This window comes from Moschus berezovskii, chromosome 6 (genome assembly GCF_049115385.1).
Source record: "Moschus berezovskii isolate FMDL1 chromosome 6, NW_MosBer_1.0, whole genome shotgun sequence".
NCBI classification, from domain to species: Eukaryota; Metazoa; Chordata; class Mammalia; order Artiodactyla; family Moschidae; genus Moschus; species Moschus berezovskii.
This window is the reverse complement of record NC_142465.1, coordinates 2547324-2560516: the sequence shown is the minus strand read 5'-3', so window position 1 is coordinate 2560516 and position 13193 is coordinate 2547324.

Genomic DNA, 13193 nt, shown 5'->3' with positions numbered 1-13193 from the left:
TAGCAAGAGCAGGAGGAAAGCTCCCACAGGAGTCAATCCATCGAGACAGATGTTTCCTAAAATCACTGAGGTCACTGAGCTCTCCTCCCCCAGCACCTGAAGTCCACCACTAAACCCAGGCACCGAACCCAGTGGGATTCATGTAAAATCATCCTTGCAACTCTTTCAAGACAAGAGGCGCAGGGCTCCTGAAACTGATGCCGAGGCGCGCAGGCCCCTTACTTGCAGGCGTCCCTGATGGCCTCGTGGCTGGCTGTGCGCAGCGACCCCGTGTGCAGCTGGTCCAGCCGAAGGGCCCGCGGTGGGGCAGGGGTTGAGGTTTTGCATTTGATGCCTCCTACCTCTTCCCGGATAGCTGGCAGCTGAGGGAATGAGGTAAGTGTAAAATTGGGTAACAAAAGACTGTCGTAAAAGGCAATCTCACAGGCTTTACATTATAACCAGAAACTTATTTGAAAATCTATTAGCTATGCTTTCCCCCAAGTACAAAATAAACCCTTGTTATAGCTTAATGCCATCTTCAAGGACTGTCTTGTTCAAGAGAGGCAGGGCTGTGGGGCAGCGAGAGCACCCGACTGAGTGCAGAGACCCCTGACCAGAGCCTCCCTGCAGCCGGGCTCTGCCCTCCCTGGAACCCAACAACCAGATGGCCCTGCCGGGTAGGAGGGCAGAGCAATGCCAGCACCGTGAACCCTGCATGGCATGAACTGCCCTGATGAAAGGACTGTGCTCATCGCCAGACGCTGCTCAGAAGCACCAGTTTCAAAAGTAAGAAACCTCTCAGCAAAGCCGTCCAGACCTTTCTGTTTGAAGGAGGAAAGCACACCGCTTGTGCCACCACCCAAGATCATTTGTAGTGATGATGCAGGTTACTGGAACCCATCACGACCAGAGAAACACAGAAAAGGTACCTAACCCCTCCATGCGAACACCACGGGTCTGCCTTGGATTTCTCGGGAACACACAGACTGGGGGCTACACCTTGAAGTGCTTACACACAGTTCGAGTGTAATTCGCTCACTGTGGTTGCCATAAAGCACCCCTAGGTCTCACTAAGAGATGATCTTGTATCAACCTAGAGCAGTGGAATAGGGAGGGAGATTTGAGTTAGGTTCAAAAGGGAGGGGACATATGGGTGTCTACGGATGATCCATGTTGAGGTTTGACAGAGCGGCACATCCCGGCCACCAACCCCAGGGTGATGGCGCTGCCCTGCTGTGCCCAGCAGGAGGGCTCCTGGGCACTGAGCTGCCTGAACCAGAGTGCGGCTGCCCGAGTCCTGCGGGAAGGCCCCAGGAGTCCTCGGTCAGCGGGCTGTGAGCGGGAGAGGGACAAGGAAGGCCAACCCTCGGGGCACTGGATCCCAACAACAGGGGCTCATCTAAGTGATCCGAGGGGAGCGGCACCGAGCTCCCTCCTGATGCTCCCTCCATCGGGGATGCCGTGATGGACACGAGAGCCTCAGGAGGAAAGAGAGCTGGACGGCACCACGGGTACACGTCCAGGCTCTGATCAGACCAGTCCGCACCGCTCTGCTGTGTGTGTGAGCCTGGGCTCTCCCAGCCTCAGTGTCCATGTCTGCTGAATGGGGATAAGAGCAGCCTAGACCTCACCTGGGTGTCTGTGGGATGAGATGACAAACTTGGAAAGCACTTGACACGGTGCCCGGTACACAGAGTCTCCTGCACACTGCTACCCACCGTCAGTAAATTGGCTTCCCCCAAATCTAACATCTATGTCTTTTAAGAAAATCTAACAGTCGTGACTTTTAAGAAAACACTGAGTGTAAATTCCATGGTGGTCAGAGGTTAGGACTTGGCACTTTCACTGCCGGGACACTGGTCTGATCCCTGGTTGCGGAACTAAGATCCCATAAGCTGTGCAGCATGGCAAAAAAAAATAAGTAAAGAAAACTTTAAAAATAACCAATGATACTATGTCTATTATAAATAAGCATGAGATGATTAGAAGGCAAACAAGTGGGAGAAAGCAAACTGTTACAATTGTCCCAACAAATGACCTATTTCCAACAGAACCATCAGCATATTTTAAGTGGTAGGTGAGCTTCGTTACTTCCATTAAAACGTCAATTATTCACCAGTACATAACCACATAGTGTTCATTCATGTTAAACGATAAGGACTGTTTAATACTTCACAGAGAAATAAAGGCATGCTAAAGTACTAAGGAGTTTACCTTTCAACGATGCTTCCTTAAATCACTAGGTTGATAGATGCATGCAAAGAAATGAAAAGAAACCAGATTTATTGTGACTCTGAAGCTAGAAATTCAAGAATCAGTATAGGCAAAGACAGTAAAGCAAAAAAGACTGCAAACATATAAGTGAGATGAAGATTTAGAGAACATGTAACTGGAAACAGAACATATTTTTGACCACAGAAATTAAATAAGCTATTGAAGATTTACTAGAGAAACACTATCAATTATTACTCAGACGATACAATTCCATTACAATATCGTGATTTAATAAAGCACAGCATTCTGTACAATAAAGGGCCTTAACAGTTGTCTATTCTCAGCCAAACTTCTCTATAAATTAGTTTCTCTCAAAAAAAAAAAATGTTAAACATTAAATTAGTAATTTAACTGATGAGGAAGGTACCATAATACCTATTTCAACATTGAAGAAATCTGACCACTTATTGGATATTTATGTAAAATCCTTACAAAGAATTTGATTTAAAACTTCTCAAAATAAATTCATTAAAGCAGGTTCCCTGTGAAAATATGTGAGAATGAAAACTAGCATAATAGCAGGTGCAGTCATTAACCATAGAAGATAATTTTTTAAAGTCTAAGAGAGACATTAACTGTGCAAAAGCTGATGACATTGAGAGTCTTAAATACAAGCACCTACACAGAAAGGATATTGTGTCAAAAGTCCATTAAATCTACACTTAAGAGGGTCATTTCTTTATGTAAGGATCATCTCATTTATGAATTACACATGTTATGTAGTTTAGGATCCATCTACATTATGCTTATAACTGCATGCTGCTGCTGCTAAGTCGCTTCAGTCGTGTCCCCTCTGTGCGACCCCATAGATGGCAGCCCACCAGGCTCCCCCGTCCCTGGGATTCTCCAGGCAAGAACACTGGAGTGGGTTGCCATTTCCTTCTCCAATGCATGGAAGTGAAAACGGAAAGTGAAGTCGCTCAGTCGTGTCTGACTCTTCGCGACCCCATGGACTGAAGCCTACCAGGCTCCTCCGTCCATGGGATTTTCCAGGCGAGAGTACTGGAGTGGGGGTGCCATTGCCTTCTCCTGTAACTGCTTAGTGATACGCTAATTCAAACTTACTGCTATGGGGGAAACACACCATTTAATGAGACATGAAGACAAAGCACAAACCCGACTAAGGGGACACACACTGTGGACCACAGCACTGGTATGACCAGAGCAAGTGGGAGGACGGGGGAGGGGAGACGGATGGGCAAACGACAGCTGATTGACAACGACTGATTGACCGTTGCCTGACTGACAACGACTAAGCAGACAGCAGGATGAGACAGGAAATCAAAACCAATGACGAAAGCAGACACACCATCAGAGAAGTCCAACAGCAAGGAAAACATATACAGAACTGTTCTTTTACAAATACTCAGAAAGAAATCAAGCATGAAACCACAGAGAAATCGTCAAAGAATTTTAAATTTCAACTACTTAGTCAATGATGCAAATTATAAAAACAGCGTGTCAGAAGACCACAACATGGACTAGTTACCACTTCACATGCCACTAAAATGATTCACAGTGAATTTAATTATATGCTGACTAACAATATAGCTAACATGAAATGGGTGGTAACGGAAACAGTGATAATGCAAGTGCAGTTACAAAGCAGAGTGTTGTACACGTGATTTCATGGGGTAAAGAGCAATGCACTCACAAAACCTAAGCTAAACATGGAAGCAAGCTGGGACATGTGCTTTAGAGCCACACACTCTGTCACCAAAAGCCCTAGGTAGTCATCCTGTTTTTAGACTCGGAAGAGTGAGGAAGCCCGACTTCTTCCCTGGGGCCTCCGGCTTTTAACCTGGTTTCACACGTACAGCTGGCCTGAGCACACGGCCAGGCCCATCAGCAAGCAGACCAGTTGAGATTCTTGGGTTTTGTCCCCACCGCATGCCCTGCACCCTGCAGCCAGTCATCCCCAGTGGAAAATGTGCGGCACGGTTTTCACACGCCATGAGAGCTGCCTATGGTTACTTTCATGAAGCTGTCTGCTCCCTGAGAAGAGAAACTTCCCTGCAGCTGCTGTGCCCAGCACAGGCCAGGCCCAATGTTACAGAGGCAGGCTCTGGCTGAGTTCACGATGACGTGCTAAGCCAGTGGTCCAGAACTGAACTGAACTGAATTTGTCACGGTGCCATTATGGAATGATTAAAGACTAGGCAGTTTTAAAAAAATCTTAGACCTCTGAGCGTAGCAAATGTACCTGGTTTTCTTCTGGGTAAAAAGAGAAAAAACAAACAAACAAAAGAAAACCAGTGTGCTGGGGGAGGGACGCGGCAGGGGGGAGGCAGACACATATCCCAGTCGTGATGCCCAGCTTGTCTACTTCCTGAGGCGGGCTGTGCCGCCTCCTTTGGGGCTTGGAGCGCCCACTGCTGTGCGAGCAGGAGCTGGCAAGCGAGGAGGCGGGATACAGGTTGAGGGAGCATGTATGGCAAAACCAACCAATATAGTATTGTAAAGTAATTAGCCTCCAAAAAGAATAATAATAATTAATAAATAAATACACTGAAAGAAGACATAAACCCATTGACAGGACACATAGACATCCCTTTAATAAAATATAAATTTGACAAGCTGAAAAAATAAATAAATAAATAAATAATAAATAAAATGACGGAGGTTGCCTAAGCTCCCGCTGCCCACACTGCTCTCAGTCTCCTCGGCCGACTGCTCCGTGTTCTTCTCTTCGATCAACCTAAAATAGAATAAAACCCGTCACGTGCCTTTGTCAGCAGGGGAGTGTGTCTCGACAACACATTTGGGCTGGCATTCTGTGTCACGATTAGCAAATTCCAGAGACAGTTGCTCAATTAACATCTCAGCAAAAAGGTTCAACTTTCCCTCTTTTGAAGATTCTCAAACTTAGAGTAACTAGCACTGAGTCTTACAAAGTGGCCCCGATCATTCACGTTTGATTGCACTTACTTACTCTAACATTCTGACGGGGCCTGGGTGGCGACTGTCTCCCTTTGAGGAGATACCCGAAGTTGACAGCCTTTACCTTTTCCCTGCTCTCAGGGCAGAGATGCACGTCAGTGCCTAAAGTCTTTTCCACTGGGAATCGGGAGCTCTGTACAGTCAAAACAGAGATTCACGAACAAGCTGGAGTTTCTAAATACAAGTCCCCAGACCAGATGAAGTGCTGAGTTGATCTTTCTTTTTTTTTTAGGTTGTATATGTACAAACGCATCACTTGATGAAGTTCTCCCCCAGCTTTGTGTGAGTTTCTGGATTCATGTCAATGTGCCGTATTAACCTAGAATTCATGGTTACTGCTCTTCTCCCCTAGTGTGTCATGGAGGATGTTATACAGCAGTTTAAATACTCGATTATGCAAATAAAATGATTTTCAAATTAAAATATAAGATTCTTACAGGAACTAACTCTCTAGTTTCACTTCTACTTATACATCTTGAAAGTTTTTCACTGTTGATAAGTTGATGGACAGAATTTACCATTTACATCAAGTCAACTTGTTGCATAGGGAAAATCACTTTTACCTGACAACTTGCTGTAAAAATAAGAATATTAATATATAACCATTCCATATTTCCTGCGGGGATGGGGAAAGACAATCTTTCTGAGCTCGTCTGTGCTCAAACACGGCCTACAAAGCAGTCTGTCTATGGCGTCAAAAGTGAGGCGGCACCACTTGCATTTGCTGGTTGTGCCCTTCACTCCCTGCCTTTCCCCCAGACCCCCCACGCTCGGCCGACAGGGACGGGCACCTCGGCCTCAGCTGACGTGACGAGAACAATCTGAGCAGCAGCTCTGCCAGGTCCTGTGCAGGGTCGCCGGCCTGCAGCCACTCTGAACGTGGACTAGGGACAGGGGAACCGCTGTGCGGGTGTGGCACCAGGCAGGCCTCGGGGCCCCCAGCCACCCGGCTGTACCCAGACCCAAGGCCCCCTGCTCACCACGAGGCGGGTCTTTGGATTCTGTCCCCTTTTGTAAATTGCTATAACTGCCAAGACTGTGTCTAAAGAAAACTTCTTAAATCTACTGATGAGATGAGAAAAACTCAAACACATGTCCTTGGACCACTGTCTTCCAACATGCCAATCTTCACACTGTATTAAGTGAAAAAGGAAAATGCAGATCTAATATGGAATTTGCCAACCACAAAACCCCAGCTTTTCTGATGCAGGCGGCTTTTCACCAGAACGTGGGAGGCTCTGAGCGACACAGGAGGCACTCCCTCAGTGCTGGAGGGTGCACGGTCTGCAGGGGACACCGCCTCAGCACCTCACCCACCTTGGGGCTCAGAGCTGAAGGGAGGACACCCCACAACGCCCCCCCGCCCCAGAGTGCTGACAACACACTGTGGACAGAACGCCCTGGCTGACTGAACTCTAGAATCAAGGGCAATCTTGGAACTGAAAACTCTTGAGGCAGACCTGAAGTCAGTTTTCCTACTATGGAACACTCCCTAAGGAGAAGACAGTTCCATAGAGAAACCGAGTTTTCGGGGAGCTGGCATGACTCCCCTGTTGAAACTTCATAGGAACAGTGAGCTCCGTGTCAGAAATTGAGAGGCACCCTGAGGTTAGTGCTTCAACTCCACATGAGACCCTAGGCCTTTGCACTCCCTCGAGAGGCATCCCAAAATATACTCACACTTCAAAAGTATTCCGGACTTCCCGGAGACAACTTGAGAGGCTCCGTGAGGCACCTGTTGCAACTCGAGAAATCCGAAAGTTTCCTGCCCCAACTCGAGAAACACTTTGTGGTTACCCCTTTCAATGCCAACTGAAGCCCGACTCCTCTGCAGTGACTTGAGCAATCTCGAGCTTTCCCTCTTAACTTACTTCCCTGACACAACACAAGAGTCTCCCTGAGTTCCCCATCGTCACTCGAAAGGAAAGCCAAACTTCTCTCTCCAGCTCCCCAAAAGCCACGATATGCCCAAGGCAACGAAATATGAGGCCATTTTTTTCCTGAAGCATCTGGAGTGCAATCCCGAATTCTCTCTTAAGAATCCATAGGAGGCTTGAATCCATATTTACAACTCAAAGGGCTCCCAAAATACCCGTATTCAATAGAGAGAAACCCCGAGTTTCTGTGCACACCTCTAGAAGAGCACCGTTTTCCCCACCTCCTCACGATATGTGCGTCCAATCCCTGCTTCAACTCATGAGGAATCCTTCCTTATTTTCCCACCACAAGAGGAGGCCTCTGTCTCCTATTGAAACTCGTGTGCTCTCCCGTGGATCCTGCTGCAAGGATAAAAGACTCTGAGTTCTTCCTCCATCCGAGGTAGGTCCTGATGTCCTTGCACAGCTCCAATGAAACACCGAGTATCCCTTCACAACATGATGGGTGACCTGACACCCATGCTGAGACTATAGAAAATGTCCTATTGAACCACCAGAGCAGGAACAGAGGACTGACTCATGTTTTACACCTCGAAGAGAAAACAGAATTCTATACGTCAAATCGAGATGAGGCTGACTCCCCAGTAGAACCTACATAGTAACCCCGCTATCCCTGTCACCCCTGGAGAGGAACACACAGTTGACCGACTCAAGGCTAGATGTGGCAGCCTTCCTCTGCCTCCCCACGAGAGGAATCTCAAAGTTCCCCTTCCGACAGGAAAGGAGACCTGACATTCCTGGGGCAACACGAGCGAGTTCCTGAGATGCAAGTTGCAACTCAAGGGAAACCCAGGCTTCCCGCTGCAACGCGAGAAAAATCACAAGATTCTCCCCTCGATGCGAGATGAGGAACTTTTCCGCTGCAGAGTCAAAGAGAAATCCCACATTCCCGCCTGAAACTCAAATGGGTACTTGACACCGTTTATGTGACTCAAAATTTTCCCCGATATAGCCATCCCCACAGGAGAGGAGCACCCAATATAAGGACTCAACTCTAGATGAGGCCCTATTCCTCTGTCGTGCCTCAAGAGGAATCCAGACCTTCCCCTTCCAACACGAGAGGAGACCTGATTTTCCTGGGACAACACGAGCGAGTTCCTGAGGTCCGAATCGCTACTCGAGAGGGACCCCAATCTTCCTGCTGCAATTCGAGAAGAACCACAAGATTCTCCACTGAAGGCGAGATGAGGAACATTTCCACTGCAGATTTTCAAGAGAAATCCCACATTCCCTCTGGAAACTCGAAAGGTTACTTACTATCCTTTATGCGACTCAAAACTACACCGTCATACCCGGCCCCACTCGAGAGGAACACCGTTTCCTGCCACAACTGACAAAGTGCCCTGTTTCCCAGTCCTCCTTTCCAAGTGACAGTCTACTCCCCTGCTTTGTCTCAGTGGAATCGAGAATTTCCCGTCACACATTATGAGGAGGCCAATATGACCTTGAAACTCGGGAGGATCCCAGTGGTTTCAAAAAACAATTCAAAAAGATACCGATGTCCCCAACCACTCATGATATTGTCTGATTCAATTGCATCGATTCCAATCTAACGTCAAGTATCAATTCACAAGGCGAATGGAGACTTGATTTTCCAAGCATTCTCGATACAATCTTCAGGTACAAATCCAACTCGACTGTGGCCTAACACCCCTTTTGCAACTAGAGAATAATGCGGAGTTCCATGTCTGAACACGGGACGAGGCCTGACTCCCCAGGTGAATTTTGAGAGCAACCACGAGAACCCTGTTTCCATTGGAGAGGAATCATGAGTTGACGGACTCAAATCTAGATGCAGACTTGTTTCTCTGCAGCGACTCCAAAGGAATCCCGAGGTCCCCTCAAATGGAAAAGCTTTCTGTCTTCCCAGAGACAACACGGAGGCTCCCTGATATTCCTGTCGTTACTCGAGAGGACACAGCAATTTGAGAAAAACATCGAGATTCCTCCTTCAAAGCAAGAACAGGCCCTTTTTTCCTGCAACGCCTAGAGAGAAGTCCCGAGTTCCTTATACAAATTCGATATGTGGCTTGAATTCCTTGATGCAACTCAAGAGCATCACAGAGATACCCGTCCCGATGAGAGAAGAACTCCGAATTTCCAGCCACAATATAAGAGGAACCCCATGATCACAACTCAGCTGAAGACAAGGGCCATTCCACTTTCAAATGACGAGGAATCCCCACTTCCCCTAGCAACACTAGATGAGTCCTGTCACTTCTATTGACACTCAAGGGCAACCCCGTGGATTCTGCAGCAAGGTCCAAGGACTCCGAGTTCACACTCAAGTAGAGATGGGTCATGCTTTGCTTAACCCAGCTCCAGTGAAATACGGAGTATCACCTCCCAACATGATAGTAGACATGAATCCCCCACTTTGGCTCTCGAAAAACCGTAAATTCCCGCTTGAGCAGACAGCAGATCTGACATCCCTTTCAGAACTCGGGGGAAAAGCAGAGTTTCACCTTCAACAAAGACTAGGCCTGACTTCCCAGTGGAACCTCCATAGCAACCCCAAGATCCCTGTGGCCACTGGAGAGGAACAATGAGTTTACTGACTCAAGTCTAAATGTGGCCCTCATGCCCTGCATTGCCTCGAAAGGAATGCCGAGGTTCTACTTTCAACAAGAAAGAAGACTTGACTTCCCTGAGGCAAAACTAGGGAGTCCCAGGGGTCCACGTCGTAACTGGAGAAGACCTCCAAGCTTCTAGCCGTAATTTGAGAAAAACCATGAAATTCTGCCTTCCACGCTACAGGACGCCCCTTTCCACTGAAGCGGCTTAAAAGAAATCCCACATTCCATCTACAAACTCGAAAGAATACTCGGCACCCTCTACGCAACTCAAGAAGTTCCCCAAGATACCCGGCCAAACTCGAGAGGAGCAGCGAGGTTCCTGCCACAGCTCAAGAAGAGCCCCGCTTTCCACTCATCATCTCAAGATGAGAATCGATTCCCTTGATTCATCTGGGATGGAATCCCGATGTTCCTGTCGAATCTGAAGAGGAGGACGTTCTCCCCTTTAAACTTGAGAGGACCCCAGTGGGTCGTGCCAAAATTCAAAATGACTCCGATTTCCCCTAACTCTCGACTTAAGACCTGATTCCACTGTCCCGATTCAAATAGAACCCCCAGGATCAACTAACACCACGAAGGGAGGCCTGACTTACCAGGTCCATCATTGAGAAAAAGCGCCAGGACAGAAATTCAACTCGACAGGAATCACGCACCCCTTTAACAACTCGAAAAGAGAGCAGAGTTCCATGCCCCAACAAGAGACCTGGCATGACTCGTCTGTTGAAACTTCATAGGAACACTGAGATCCATGTCAGAACTGGAGGGGCACCCTGAGGTTAGCGCTTCAACTCCAGATGAGGCCCTAGGCCTTTGCACTCACTCGAGAGGCATTCCAAAGGCTACTCACACCTCAAAAGGATTCCAGACTTCCCAGAGACCACGTGAGAGGCTCCGTGAAGCACCTGTTCCAACTCGAGGATTCCGAAAAATTCCTGCCCCAACTCGGGAAACGCTTTATGGTTACCCCTTTTAATGCAAATTGAAGCCCGACTCCTCTCTAGTGACTCAAGCAATATTGAGCTTGCCCTCGTAACTTACTTCCCTGATGCAACACGAGAGTCTCCCTGAATTCCCTGTCGTAACTCGAAAGGAAAGCCAAACTTCCTTCCACAACTAGCCAAAAGCAACGAGATGCCCAAAGCAACAATACATGAAGTCATTTTTTTCCTGCAGCGCTTAGAGAGCAATCCCGAGTTGTCTCTCAAGATTCGATAGGAGGCTTGAATCCTTATTTACAACTCAAGGGGCTACCAGAACACCCGTCTTCAATCGAGAGAAGGCACAAATTTCTGTGCACACCTCTAGGAGAGCTCCGTATTCCCCACCTCCTCATGATATGTGCATTCAATCCCTGCTCCATCTCATGAGGAATACTTCCTGCTTGTTCCACCACAAGAGGAGGCCTCTGTCTCTTATTGAAACTCGAGTGCTCTCCTGTGGATCCTGCTGCAAGGATATAGGACTCTGAGTTCCTCCTCCAAGCGAGGTAGGTCCTGATGTTCTTGCACAGCTCCAATGGAACACCGAGTATCCCTTCAGAACATGATGGGAGACCTGACACCCATGCTGAGACTATAGAAAATGCCCTATTAAACCACCAGATCACTAAGCGAGGACTGACTCCTTTTTTACAACTTGATGAGAAAGCAGAATTCCATACCTTAAATCGCGAGGTTGACTCCCCAGTAGAACCTACATAATAACCCAGAGATCCCTGTTGCCACTGAAGAGGAACACAGTTGACCAACTCAAGGCTAGACGTGGCCTATTTCTTGCTGCGCCTTGAGAGGAATCCCGAAGTTCCCCTTCCAACAGAAAAGGAGACCTGACATTCCTGGGGCAACATGAGCGAGTCCTGATTTCCACGTCACATCTTGAGAGAAACCCTAACCTTCCCGCCGCAACTCGAGAAAAACCACAAGATTCCCCCATCAATGCAAGATGAGGAACATTTCTGCTGCAGCGTATCAAGTGAAATCCCACATTCCCGCTTGAAACTCGAACGGGTACTTGACACTCTTTATGCGACTCAAAAAGTTCCCCAATATAGCCATCCGCACTGGAGAGGAGCACACAATATAAGGACTTAACGCTAGATGAGGGCCTATTCCATTGCCGTGCCTCAAGAGGAATCCCGAAGTTCCCCTTCCAACACGAGAGGAGACCTGACTTCCCTGGGATAACACGAGTGAGTTCCTGAGGTCTGAATCACTACCTGAGAGGGAACCCAAGCTTCCTGCTGCAATTAGAGAAAAACCACAAAATTCTCCCCTAAAGGCGATATGAGAAATATTTCCGCTGTAGATTCTCAAGAGAAATCCCACATTCCCTCTGGAAACTTGAAAGGTTGCTTACCATTCTTTATGCGACTCAAAACTACACCACCACACCTGGCCCCACTCGAGAGGAACACCCAGTTTCCTGCCACAACTGACAAAGTGACCCGTTTTCCAGTCCTCTTTTCCAGAGTCGATTCCCCTGCTTTGTCTGCAATGGAATCCGGACTTTCCCGTCGCAAATTAGGAGGAGGCTGTAATCACCTTGAAACTCAGGAGGATCCCCGAAGTTTCAAAACACAATTCAAAAAGGTACCAATGTCCCCAACCACTCGTGATATTGTCTAATTATACTGCACCGATTCAAATCTACACCTCGAGTATCAATTCACAAGGCTAGTGGAGACGTGATTGCCCGAGCATTCTCGATAAAATCTTCAGGTAGAAATTCAACTCGACTGTGGCCTAACACCCCTTTTACAACTAGAGAATAATGCAGAGTTCCATGTCTGAACACGAGTTGAGGCCTGACTCCCAAGGAGAATTTTGAGAGCAACCACGAGAACCCTGTTTCCACTGGAGAGGAATCATGAGTTGACGGATTCGAATCTAGATGCAGACCTGTTTCTCTGCAGCGACTCCAAAGGAATCCCGAGGTTCCCCTTGCAAATGGAAAGGCTTTCTGTCTTCCCAGAGACAACACGGGAGGCTCCCTGATATTCCCGTTGTTACTTGAGAGGATGCAGGAACTCAAGAAAAGCATCGAAGATTCCTCCTTCAAAGTAAGAAGAGGTCCTTTTTCTCCTGCACCGCCTAGACCCAAGTTCCGAGTTCCTTCTCAAAATTCGATATGCGACTTGAATTCCTTGGTGCAACTCAAGGGTCGCCCAGGGATACCTGTCCCGATGAAAGAAGAATTCCGAATTTCCCGCCACAATTTAATAGGAGCCCCGTGATCACATCTCACCTGATCATAATGGGCCATTACACTTTCAACTGAAGAGGAACCCCAGCTTCACCTAGCAACACTAGACGAGTCCTGTCTCTTCTATTGACACTCACAGGCAACCCCGTGGATTCTGCAGCAAGGTCCAAGGACTCCGAGTTCACACTCAACTAGAGATGAGTCGTGTTACGCTTAACCCAGCTCCATTGGAATGCGGAGTATCACCTCCCAACATGATCGTAGGCATGAATCCCCCGCGGAG